The sequence below is a fragment of the Carcharhinus amblyrhynchos genome, chromosome 6 (assembly GCF_965287045.1).
Source record: "Carcharhinus amblyrhynchos chromosome 6, sCarAmb.v2.hapA, whole genome shotgun sequence".
Lineage (NCBI taxonomy): Eukaryota > Metazoa > Chordata > Chondrichthyes > Carcharhiniformes > Carcharhinidae > Carcharhinus > Carcharhinus amblyrhynchos.
The window spans coordinates 49,611,933-49,624,802 of NC_137329.1; the positions used below are offsets into that span (position 1 = coordinate 49,611,933).

The 12,870-nt window shown below is 41.0% G+C and overlaps 1 non-coding gene across 1 annotated transcript; it reads right to left on the minus strand.

Annotated features, from left to right (window-relative positions):
- Nucleotides 1-7,827: 7,827 nt before the first annotated feature.
- Nucleotides 7,828-8,019, minus strand: LOC145344648 (U2 spliceosomal RNA). Its single transcript, XR_013886941.1, has one exon. It is a non-coding gene; the product is annotated as a U2 spliceosomal RNA (small nuclear RNA).
- Between the last annotated feature and the right edge of the window lie 4,851 nt (nucleotides 8,020-12,870).

Genomic DNA, 12,870 nt, shown 5'->3' on the forward strand with positions numbered 1-12,870 from the left:
CATTTTTATTACATACTGTAGTTTGACCTGAGGTACCATCTAGTTTTAAAACTAATAAACATAACTTAGGAGACATTTTGGCAATATCTGTATAAAATTGATTTGAATGCAGGAAAAATCTCTGTCAAATGACAAAATATTCCTCTTGCTCAAGAAATCCACTTTAGTTTTCAATTCCTAATCCTGCTTTGCATTCTGGGAAGGATGACATAATTTGCACCATTCCACTATGAAACTTCAGGAATCAAATAAGTACAGTTTAAGTTTATACTATTAGTGTCACAAGTAGGCTTACATTAACACTGCAATGAAGTTACTGTGAAAATCCCCTACTCGCCACACTCCAAAGCCTGTTTGGGTCCACTGAGGGAAAAATTAGCATGGCCAATGCACCTAACCAGCACATCTTTTGGACTGTGAGAGGAAACTGGAGTATCTGGAGGAAACGCGTGCAGACACAAGGAGAACGTGCAGACGGCTCACACACAGTGACCCAAGCCGGGAATCGAACCAAGGTCTCTGGCACTGTGAAACAGCAGTGCTAACCACTGTGCCACCGTGTCCCCATTAAAATATTAAAACATTGACATTGAGCAATAATTACCCAGAAAGTTCTGTTGGAGTGTGCAAATAACACAAAAGTCCATACTTCCCAGAAAGATTTACACGATGACAAACCACTGTCTCCACCAGCAGTGACTGGAATATAACGTTGTTAGTTTCTTAAAAACTGTTTAAAATTAAAAATAGAAACACTTTGTTAAAATGCTACTGTGACAAATTCTAACAACATTGGAAATTCAGAACAGAATATGATTAATTGTTCAGTTAATCTATGGAAAACAATTGCTTATTATGATAAAGTCATTGTTCAACCAGTGTTTCTATTGATATGAATTGTTTTATTTCTGGCCACTCTTTGTTTCCTGTAGCATCCTAGTCAATTGGTATCAGATAAGCAGAGCTCAACCATAGCCTGCTGCATTGTTCTTTTGCAAACCAGTCTGAAGGAAATGTGCAGCGTACTTTTGTTAGTGCCCCACTGTAGGAAGTCACCAGCACCATGCTGATGATAGCCATTCGAGTCTGTTTAAGTTACAGGTAGAAAGCGCATGTCATTGATTTTGCTTTCCCAGTGATATTCGTGCTTCAGTCAAGTGCTTACGTTTGAGTTAGATAATAAATGAAATGAAAAAGTTTGACATCTGTTGTCTGGTCACTGAAGCGATGATCCTATTCATCCTTTTACTCCAAATTTAGAAAGGTATTGTTGGAAATTTAGAGAACAGTTGAAGAACTTTAGAATTTGACCTTGAGGTGGGCAATCATCTTGACCTTGATTAAGGCCTATTTTCCACTAGAGTTTTTCCAAAGCGGAGTATTGAGTAATAAGACAAAGGACAAACTTTTCCATTTCAGCTGTGATTTAAAACAAGGGTTGATGGATTGATTACACATTGCGATTATCTTTGTTTCCATTATTATCATGAAGAGATATATGACAAGCAGCCAATCTACTTTTTCCCATTTAACAAACTTGTGCCAATGTTAAAAGTTCTAACCAGTGCTTTGTTATTGGGGAGCAAATTGATTGACTATACTGAAACAAGTGAATGTTGGCCTCTTTTATTTCCATGAACAAAGTCTCAAATACTTTGCTGGCAATGAGTTATGGAGGCAAAGGCCCTGAGAGCAATGATGTTGGAATCCCTCTCATCATTCTTCACATTATATCCTCATTACATGAGGATCTTTACTCAAACTTCCAAGCATCCTTCCTTCTAAAGAACAATGGATGCACAGCAGGCAAATCCATTTCAGCTGGGATGTCTTCATAAGGTGTGCCTTTGCTAGTGGCTGAAGAGGCCAATCTTTGAGAAGCCGATTCCACCACATATCAAAGTACCTGATAATGTTATGGATTGGTGGCATTTGTTGCTAAGCTGCTTGTAGCTACTCATCTTTGTGGCGATGCATGTCAGCTCATACGAGTTGATGCCATTTTTCTTTGTTGTTAGCTAGTGACAGGAGCAAAAACAGACACCTGGGGTCTTCACGTTGCACTTGCAACATCCTTGAAGTAGAGCTTATGTGATTCTACTGATAGTCTGACTCCAGTTATCTCACCATACAGAAAGTCCTTGGTTTTCATCTTCCATCTTGCAGACATAGTCAAGTTAAAATCTTTTTTAATTTGCTATTCTTATGATCAAGTAGACCGACTGGTCTGCAGTCCCTAAAATTGTGATAAGATTTCTAAGGAGATTAATGGGATATGGCACTGACTTGATTCAATGTTGCTAGCATTTTTCCTTGCTATACGCTATGCTTTCCCCTTTAGACTTGCAATCCTAAGGTAACAATTTCAGATGCCTGCTGGTCACTGAAGCTGGAAAACAGATTTGATTGAATGAAAATGAAAAAAATAAATCCTAGTTTTCCCTTATCTTTGTGTTTATTTGTGCCTATTCTACTGTGATTGAATCCATCTTTAGTTCCAATGGTTCAAGAAGACAGCTCCTCACCACTTTCTCAGGGACAATTAGGGATGGGCAATAAATGCTGCTTTAGCCAGCAACAGCCACACCCCAAGAATTAACTTTTAAAAACATTAGTAAAATTTCTCATCAACTACATTTCATCCCCCTGGCCAGTGAAGATATTTGCTGCCACTGATCTGAGACATTGAATCCCATTCAGAGAGAGGAGCAATTTTCAGCTGTTATCATCTAGAGAACAGTAAATAAAACACCAGAGATTCAGTGGAATAGAAGCGTGAACCAGAAAACTATCTTCTCCAACTTCAGATTTTGTTTTTAAGCAGAAACCAGGATTATCAAACATTAACTTGGATATCACAAGGATTAAAAGAAGAACGAAAATGAGGCAAATAAGAGATAGTATTTAGGTGATAGAAAAATTAGCTTTAAAAGCTTGTAAATTTAGGAGAAATTTGAATGAGTTCCATTGTTTTGAAAGAAAGGTAAGATGAAGTAAAAAACTGTGATGATACGGGAGAAAGGAGAATGTGTAGTACAGCATTTAGACTTTAGGAGGAAGCCTGAAGCCAAGAAAACTAGCCCACAATCCCAAAAGCTATTGCCCCATTGCCTGTCTCTCTAAGGGCTGCAAAGTGGTCAAACAGCTAGTCCTTAACCAGATAAAACCAATTTTAGAAGCCATGCAGTGTTCTGAAATGAACAAGTAAACTGCAGAGAAGGAAGAAGCTGTTCTGACCAAACCTTGCACTCACTTCATCCATTGAGGTAAGGCCCAGAAACAGCAGAAGTCCGCAGTTGCCTTCCTGGCCTTGTTGTTCACATACAACAACAACAACATATTCACATAAATGCCCTTAATGTAATAAAATGCCCCAAGGTACTTCACAGGAGCAATATAAAACAAAATATGATGCCAAGCCACATAAGGCGGCACCAAGTCAAATGACCAAAATCTTGGTCAAAGTCATAGATTTTAAGGGATATCCTTAAAGGAGGAAGGTGAAGGGAAGATATTCCTGCATTTCGGGGCTAGGTACCTGAAGGCACAGCTAGCAATAGTGAAGTGATTAAAATGATGGTTGCAGAGAAGCACAAAGGACTCAGAGGGCTGCAGGGCTGAAGGGGGTAGGGATGAATGAGGCCATTGAGGAATTTGAAAACAAGGGTGAGAATTTTAGAATCAAAATGTTGTTTGACAGGGAACCAATGTATATCAGGGAGCACATGGGTGATAGGTATTCATGGAGGTGGAATCAAGCTACTATGGACTGAATCAAGGGCTGCATGCAGCAAAAAAATCTACAGCTCATCATTGGTCTAACAGCAGAGGTCCCTGACTTTGACCCCCTGTGAATGCAGTGGGCAGTATACAACTAAATTTGCACAGGGCACAGACAATGCAGCCTCCTGCCCCATAAGTGGGAGATGAGGGATGACCCAAAGCATGATTGTGGAAATGATTCACAGACCATGGAACATATCAGATCAACCTGTTCAATATGTGTTCTGGGAAGCACCTTATTTCTCCACTTGACATCGCAGGGGCCACAGAATGGATAGCCAAAGCAGATATCCTATTGTAAACTATTACTTGAAGCTGAAGGTGGAAGAAGAGAAAAATATTAAGAGGTTCATTAAGCATAATAATAGCGATAAAATAGAGATAAAGAGAAGAAAGATTGTGATGCAAACACAGAGAAGAACCTATCAGACATATTTTCTAAAATCCTAAACACATTTGAAAAGGTAAACCCTCCACACACCAGGATATGACATTTTATATCAACTCCAATGTTGGAATATTAACCTGCCTTTCTCTTAGGGAAGGAAATCTGCCATCCTTGAGTGGTTTGGCCTACATGTGACTCCAGACCTATGGCAATGAGGTTGACTCTTAATTGCCATCTGAAATGGCCGAGCAAGCCACTCAATTCAAGGGCAATTAGGGATGAGCAACAAATGCTGGTCTTGCCAGTGACATTCACATCCCATGGAAATAAATTAAGCAGATGACAACGTCATGTAGTGTTAAGATGTGTATCCTTAACCTTTAGTGTTGGGCAAATAGCTGAAATATTGTTAACAAATTGGTATTCCAATTTTCCCGTGGGCATTTTCTCCCTTTTGCTAAATGCAACCCATGTTGGCAAAATAGGGAAAATGGATCATTGTTACTCATCAGAAGGTAAACCCAGTCTATCATGACCAAGCAATATCCTGCATGTAATATAAATTGGAACGTTCTTCTAGAAGCATCTGTGTATATACAGGAGGACACATTTTCATAATATTAAGATCAGCAACATACTTTTGTATTCAAATAAGGAAATTCATAACATTCCCCTAACCTGCCTCCAGATGAGATATGGCTAAGCATGTTTTTGTGACAGTAAAGTGCAACATCCTTCTCAAACTTGTTATTTTCTGATCCCAAGAAGTTGTTTCCTTCTTTTAAAAGCCAACTTGATCAACAATTGACAGGCACAGGGACAGCAAATATTGGAAATGCACAGTTAGCCAGTAAAAAGAGAACAAGCAGTAAAGGCCAAGAATATGATGCTATGCATTAACACAGAGAAGCAGCTAAGATGTTTAGTAACTTGTAAACAGACTTGTCAGTGTTAAAATATTAATCTGCCTTTCTCTTGATGAATCCATTATTAATTTCCAATATTTTGTGTTCTTATATATTTATTTAATTCATTTTCTTCCTGATTTTTGTTCTTTTTCACTTCGCCACTTAAATTTGTCTGTCCTTCAGGGTGAACAGTGACCTGCTCTTATACATTGACCACGAACAACTGAAGTGATTAAACATTAGCTAGGGAGTAAAAGGCAGCTGCTTTCATTTGCTTTCCTTCATGTGAGGCCACCTTGTAAACTTCCTCCAACAGCCTTGCTGGAAGTGGACAATCATTGTGTGTGAAGCATGTCCTATGAAACAGAGTTACTATCTCATTGATTGCCTTAATTAGAGTTTATCTGTTATGCTGTAACTGTCACTCTGTTTCAGCAGAGTTGGAGTACCTTATCTTGCCATTAGATGGCAATTCTCAACGCTCAACCAAAAGCTGCATAATCCTTAGCTAAGTGATGAATTATTTTCAGACCTGGGGTTTCCACTTCTTATGAACTATGTAGCTAGAGTGCAAGGGGGGTTGTTGCTTGAGTTGTAATGTGGCCCTGTATTTTAAAATATGAACACTTGAGAAGTAATTTTACAAATTAAGATTATAAGATTTGAAGTTTATTTAAAGTCACATGTACGCCTACAATGAAGTTATTGTGAAAATCCCCTAGTTGCTACACTCCGGCGCCTGTTTGAGTACAGAGGGAGAATTTAGCATGACCAGTGCTCCTAACCAGCATATCTTTTGGACTGTGGAAGGAAACCGGAGCACCTGGAGGAAATCCATGCAGACACGGGGAGAATGTGCAGACTCTGCATAGACAGTGACCCAAGCTGGGAATTGAACCCGGTCTGTGGCTCTGAGGCAGGAGTGCTAGCTACTGTACTGCTCACAAGAATGAGAAATGGAGAGGACTATGTTCCCGAGTTATTGTTCTGCATGCTCAGCTGGCAAAGTACAATGACAGGAGCACATATGACCCACTGCGTGTTTAACTTTAGGAAGAGCGTATTTAGAAAAGTGTTGTGTATTTAAAGATCTGAGCAGGCTATTGGAAAAGGGACTGAAATGTCTTTTTTCTTATTCATGGGACATAGGCAGCACTGGCTGCCAGCATTTATTGCCCATCTCTAGTTGCCCTTGAAACCTGTTTTCTTGCTAGGCCATTTCAGAGGGCAGTTGAGAGTCAATCATGTTGCTGTGGCTCTGGAGTCATGGAGGCCGGATAAGGTAAAGAGGGCAGATTCCCTTCCCTTAAGGACATTAGTGAACCCTATGGGTTTTTCCAAAAATCGACAATGGTTTCATGGACATCAGTAGATTCTTATTCTAGATATGTTTTATTGAATTCAAATTCAACCACCTGTTATGGCGAGTTTCTAACCCTGGTCCCCAGAACATTAGCTGAAATTCTGAAAATTAATAGTCTGGCGATAATACCACAAAGTCATCACCTCCCTATGAAGAAGGTTGAAGAAGCAATAAGCTGAGCTAACCTTTCAGAAGCTGATATAGCTGATAGCTCAAATTAGCCCAAGAGTCATGTGGACTTTATAGAAGAAGCTATCAATTGCAGCAGGCTAACTTTTGCAGAAACATGAAATACAATGCGAGTAACCATATGTTTGTTCTCTAAACCACTAATCAACAAATTCTCTTTAGTGTGTTCCATAGCACCATATCCTATCCCCCTGGAGTAACATTACTTGGCAGTGCCTATATTAAATATGCTAAATCCTGAAACACACACACTCCTGCTTCTCCCTATAACCTTTGATCCCATTTGTCCCAAGTGCTTTATCCAGCTACCTCTTGAATACACTTAATGTTTTGGCATCAACTACTTCCTGTGGTAATGAATTTCACAGTACCTTCAATGCATATTGAACTATCATTACCTATATCCTTATTTTCTTAGGCCTTTCCTTGCTCCCCTTCTTTATATCAATCCTGAATGACAAGTGCAATTTGGAACTGGGAATTTGGTGAATGGGGGAATTTAAAGTGTTAATCTTAGAATCATAGAACCTACAGAGCAAATGGAGGCCATTTGGCCCATCAAGCCTGCACTGACAACAATCCCACTTAGGTCATGTCCCCCAACCCCATATATTTACCCTCCTAATTCCCCTGACAATAAGAGACAATTTATCATGGCCAATCAACCTAACCCACATATCTTTGTCCTTGAAAATTCTAGTCTAGCCTATCATTAGCAGTAACTGGAAAGTACTGTTTAAGTTGATAAAGCAAATTATTGCAGACGCTGGAATCTGAAACCAAAAGAGACAATGCTGGAAAATCTCAGCAGGTCTGGCAGCATCGGTAAGGAGAGAAAAGAGCTAATGTTTTGAGAGCAGATGACTCTTTGTCAAAGCTAAAAGGCTTAGAAAATGGGAGGGTGAGGGAAAGAAAGATGTCATAGCCACAGAAAATGGGGAAAGGCTGCTAATGGCTGCCCACAGAAAGAATAAAAGGTGTGAATGGCCAAATGGCAGAGAAGCTGAAATCAGAGGGTAAACTGTGAAAGATGAAGATGTGGAGAGAAGGGAGGGGAGAATAGGTGGGAGAGAGATTTTTTTTGTTTTTATTTCAGTTCAATCCAATCAAGTCCAATTCAGAATCTCAACAAGTTGAGACATTCCCGATCCAAGCTGACAAGATGGGGCTCTCACCTCCTGTCTTGGGCTTGATCTACACGATCCAAGCTGATTGGAGTAGGCATAGTTCCTCCTCCAAGGCTTGATCTCATCTGCATCTTAGCCAAAAGGCTGAGATGCCACTTCTAAAAATTGCTTCAAATGAAACTGAAATGTAACCTAATGACTTCAACCAAGCGCAGCATGTCCATACTACACTTGATCTTAGCCAAAAGGCCAAGAAGAGAGATAAAATTAGAAAGAGGGAGGAAAAGGGGAAGAAAGGGGGAGAAAAGGTAAGGAATAGAGGGATAAAGTAGGGGGAAAGAGTGGGAGGAAGAAAAATGAAGAAAGAGAATAAAGAAATAAAAGGTAGGGAACAGTAAAAGATTAAATAAAATGAAAACAAATGGATTGAGGTGGGGTAGAGCTAATCATCTGAAATTGTTGAATTGAATGTTGAGACTGGAAGGCTGTAATGTGCTGATCTGGAAGATGAGATGCTGTTTCTCCAGTTTGCGTTGAGCTTCACTGGAACATTGCAGCAGGCCAAGGACAGACATGTGGACATGGGAGCAGGATTATGTATTAAAATGACAAGCAACCGGAAGGTCAGCGTCCTGATTACGCACAGACTGAAGGTGCTCAGCAAAGCAATCACCTAGTCTATGGTTTGTCTCTCTGATTTAGAGGAGGTCACAGTAGGAGTAGTGAATGCAATAGAAATATAGCAACATAGAAGATAGGAGCAGGAGGAAGCCATTTGGCCCTTTGAGCCTGCTCCACCATTCATTACGATCATGTCTGATCATCCAATTCAATAGTGCCTCCTGCTTTCTCCCCATAATCTTTGATCCTATTCGCCCAAGTGCTATATCTAGCTTGAATACATTCAATGTTTTGGCATCAACTACTTCCTGAGGTAATGAACAGATTTGTCTAAGAGAAGGTAGTAATCTGCCTTCTTATTTTTGCTTCCGAAGTGAATAACCTCACACTTAGCCAAATTATACTGCATCTGCTATTGATTAGCCCACTCACCCAACCTGTCCAAATCATTCTGAAGGATACCTGCATCCTTGTCACAGTTCACTTTCCCACCCAACTTCGTATCATGTGCAAACTTTGAGATGTTACATTTTGTTCCCTCAACCAAATCATTAATATATACTGTGAATAGCTGGGGTCCAAGAACTGATCTCTGTAGCACCCCATTAGTTACTGCCTGCCAATTTGAAAAGTACCCATTAATTCTTATTATTTGTTTCCTCCATGCCAACCAGTTTTCTATCCATCTCAATGTACTTCCTCCAATCCCATGTGCATGATAATCTCTTGTGCGGGACTTTGTCAAATGCTTTCTGAAAGTCCAAATATACCACATGAACTGGTTCCCCCTTGTCAACTTATTGGTTACATCTTCAAAGAACTTGAACAGCTATATCAAGCATGATTTCCCCTTCATAAATCCATGCTGACTCTGTCTGTTCCTGCCACTGCTTTTTAAATGCTCTGCTATAAAGTCCTTGATAATGGATTCAAGAGCTTTCCCTTCTACCAATGATAAGATTACTGGTCTATAATTTCCTGTTTTCTCTCAACCTCCTTTTTTGAATATTGAAGTGACATTCGCTACCCTCCAATCTCCAATCTGCAGGGACTGTTCCAGAGTCTATAGAATCCTGGAAGATGGCCACCAATGCATCCACTATTTCTAGAGCTACTTCCTTAAGTACTCTGAGATGTACATTATCAGGTCCTGGGGATTTATTTGCCTTCAATCCCATCGACTTTCCCAGCACCATTTCTCTACTAATATTGATCTCCCTCAGTTCTTCCTCTCACAAAATCTTGCACTCTCCAGCATTTCTGGCATCTGATTTGTGTTCTCTTTTATAAGAACATAAGAACATAAGAAATAGGAGCAGGAGTAGGCCATCTAGCCCTTCGAGCCTGCCCCGCCATTCAATAAGATCATGGCTGATCTGTCGTGGCTCAGTTCCACCTTCCCGCCCTCTCCCCATAACCCTTAATCCCCTCTCTTATCAAAAACCCATCAACCCGCGTCTTAAAAATATTTAGCGAGGCAGCCTCCACCACTTCAACGGGCAGAGAATTCCAGAGATTCACCACCCTTTGAGTGAAGAAGTTCCTCCTCAACTCCGTTCTAAACTGCCCCCCTTTTATCTTGAGGCTGTGCCCCCTAGTCCTACTGTCTTTTTTGAGCGGGAAGAGTCTCTCCACCTCTATCCTATCCATCCCATTCATCATCTTATACGTCTCAATGAGATCTCCCCTCATTCTTCTAAACTCCAACGAGTACAAGCTTAGTTTATTCAGCCTCTCCTCATAGCTCAACCCCCTCAACTCCGGTATCAGCCTAGTAAACCTCCTCTGCACTCCCTCCAAGGCCAAAATATCTTTGCGCAGGTGCGGCGCCCAAAACTGCACACAGTACTCCAGCTGCGGCCTCACCAATGCCCTATACAGCTGCAGCAAGACCTCCCTTATGAAGACAGAACAAACGGATGTGTGCATTTCTTTGTCCCCATGATACATTCCCCCATTTCTGTCTATAGGGAACCTACATTTGTCTTCACCAACCTCTTCCTCTTCCTCTTCATGTATCTATGGAAATTCTTAGTATCAGTTTTTATGTTCCCTACAAGCTTACTTTCATACTGCATATTCCTCTTCTTAATCGGTCCTTTGGTTCTTCTTTGCCGAATTCTAAACTGTTCCCAAACCTCAGACAGAATCACAGACTATTATTTTTCTGGGCCAATCTGCATGCTTCTTCCTTAGATTGGATACCCTCTCTAATTTCCTCTGTAAACCATGGATTGGCCCTTTTATCCATTTTGCTTTTGTTCCAGACCAGAATAAACAGTTGCTGCAGTTCCCCCATGTGATCCTTGAATGTTTGTCATTGCCTATCCACTGTCATCCCTTTAAGTGGCTCTCCCCAATCTATTAAGGCCAACTCAAGCCTCAAATCCTCATAGTTTCCTTTATTAAGATTCAGTACACCAAATTCATAGAACCCTACAGTGCAGAAAGAGGCCCTTCGGCCCATTGAGTCTGCACCAACCACAATCCCACCCAGGACCTACCCCCATTTCCCCATATATTATACCCCCTAATTCCTCTAACCTACGCATTCCTAGACACTAAGGGGCAATTTCTTAGCTTGGCCAATCAACCTAACCCGCATATCTTTGGACTGTGGGAGGAAACCGGAGCACCTGGGGGAAACCCACACAGACACGAGGAGAATGTGCAAACTCCACACAGACAGTGACCCGAGCCGGCAATCGAATCCAGGACCCTGGAGCTGTGAAGCAGCAGTGCTAACCACTGTGCTACTGTGCTGCCCAAATTGAAAGAGGTGCAAATGAAACGCTGCTTAACCTGGAATGAGTGTTTTGGACCTTGGATGGTAAGCATGGAAGAGGTAAAGGGGCAGGTGTTGCACCTTCTGCGATTGCATGGGAAGATGCCATGAGTGGTGGGAGAGGTGTTGAGTATATTAGAGGAGTGGATTAGGAGTGGACTCTACTGTTTAAGTAGAGTTAGTTTCTGTCAATTGGGCAGGGAAAGCACATTCTACTGAGCAAACAGACTAGTTAATTAGCTAACTGGCTTAACCTGGTTTCTATGACTGCCCTTTAGGGACTGTTCTTACCTGCTGTGGCCCACATTTGACTACAGACCCCCAGCAATATGGTTTTATCTTAATTGCCATCTGAAATGGCCAAGCAAGTCATTCAATTCAAGGGCAATTAGGGATGAGCAACAAATGCTAGCCTTGCCAGTAACATTCACATCCCATAAGAGAATAAATAAAAAGATCAGCTGAGTATAAATTCAGGGATCTTTAATGTTGTTTTGAACTGAGTGTATAATTAGAGAGTTTGGTGAGTGGGAGAGTTAGGTGAGGAGGTAGAGAGGTAGAGAGGTAGAGAGGTAGGAACTATTCCTTTCCAGTTGTTTTTGCTTTTTTTTGACTTTTTCACCCGGTAGGAATTGGTTTGTACCCTACTGCAGGGAAAGAAGCTGGCTGTTTGTTGAGTATCTGGGAAGTATTTAAAGTCTACTCAAATCCTAAGCTTTAAAATAATAGAGACTGGTGGTAAGTTGAGTAAAACATATTTACAGGGAAAATAAATAATTTAATAAGATAGTATAATAGTGAATTAAAACAAATTAAGGATGGCAGGACAAATGATATGTTGCAGCTGCAGCATGTGGCACTTCCTGTGATCCAAGGCAAACGCATCTGCCCTAAGTGTTTGCAGCCCGAGGAACTTCAGCTCAAAGTCATCTAGCTAGAAGCTGAGCTGCAGACAGTGCAACACATCAGGGATGGGGCATGTTACCCGGATGCTTTGTACCAGGAGGCAGTCACACTTGTGGGGAAAAGGTCTTCTGATTTAGTGTGTGGTCTGATAGGAGCGTGTGAGTGCAAATGAGACAGGTAAGCGGCCCCAGAAGGCAGGAGTGCAGGAATCTTTGCAATTGGTCAATAGGGTTGAGGTTCTCTCAGCTTGTTTAGATGAAACTGGGAGCTGCAGCATGGATGCGCAAACTGACAATGGTAATGTGATACCAGAAATATTATTATTAATATTAAATAATATTAAAAATGTAAGTGGGAGAAGAAAACTTGGAATGTACTGGTAGTAAGGGATAGCATAATGAGGGATTGACATTATTCTATGCTGAAAAGGGCAAGAGTCCAGTGGGCTGGGTTGCCAGCCGTGTGATAGGATTTGGTTTTTCTGCTCAGGACTCAAGAGGGTCTTGCAGTTGGAGGGACAGGATCCAGTCATCATGGTCCATGCAGGTACCAATGACATTTGTGATATGAGGAAAGAGGTTCTGCGTAGCAGTATGAGAGGATAGACACTAAAGTAAAAAGAAGAATTATAAAAGAAGTAATCACTGGATTATTACCTGAACCATGTACAAATTGTCATCTGGTACATAGAATTAGAATGTGTGGCTCAAAGACTGGGAGAAGTGGGTTCTGGTCAGTGGGGTACCAGGGGTAGTTGGGACAGTAACAACCTGGATCAGGTTGGAATTTGTATTCTAGTG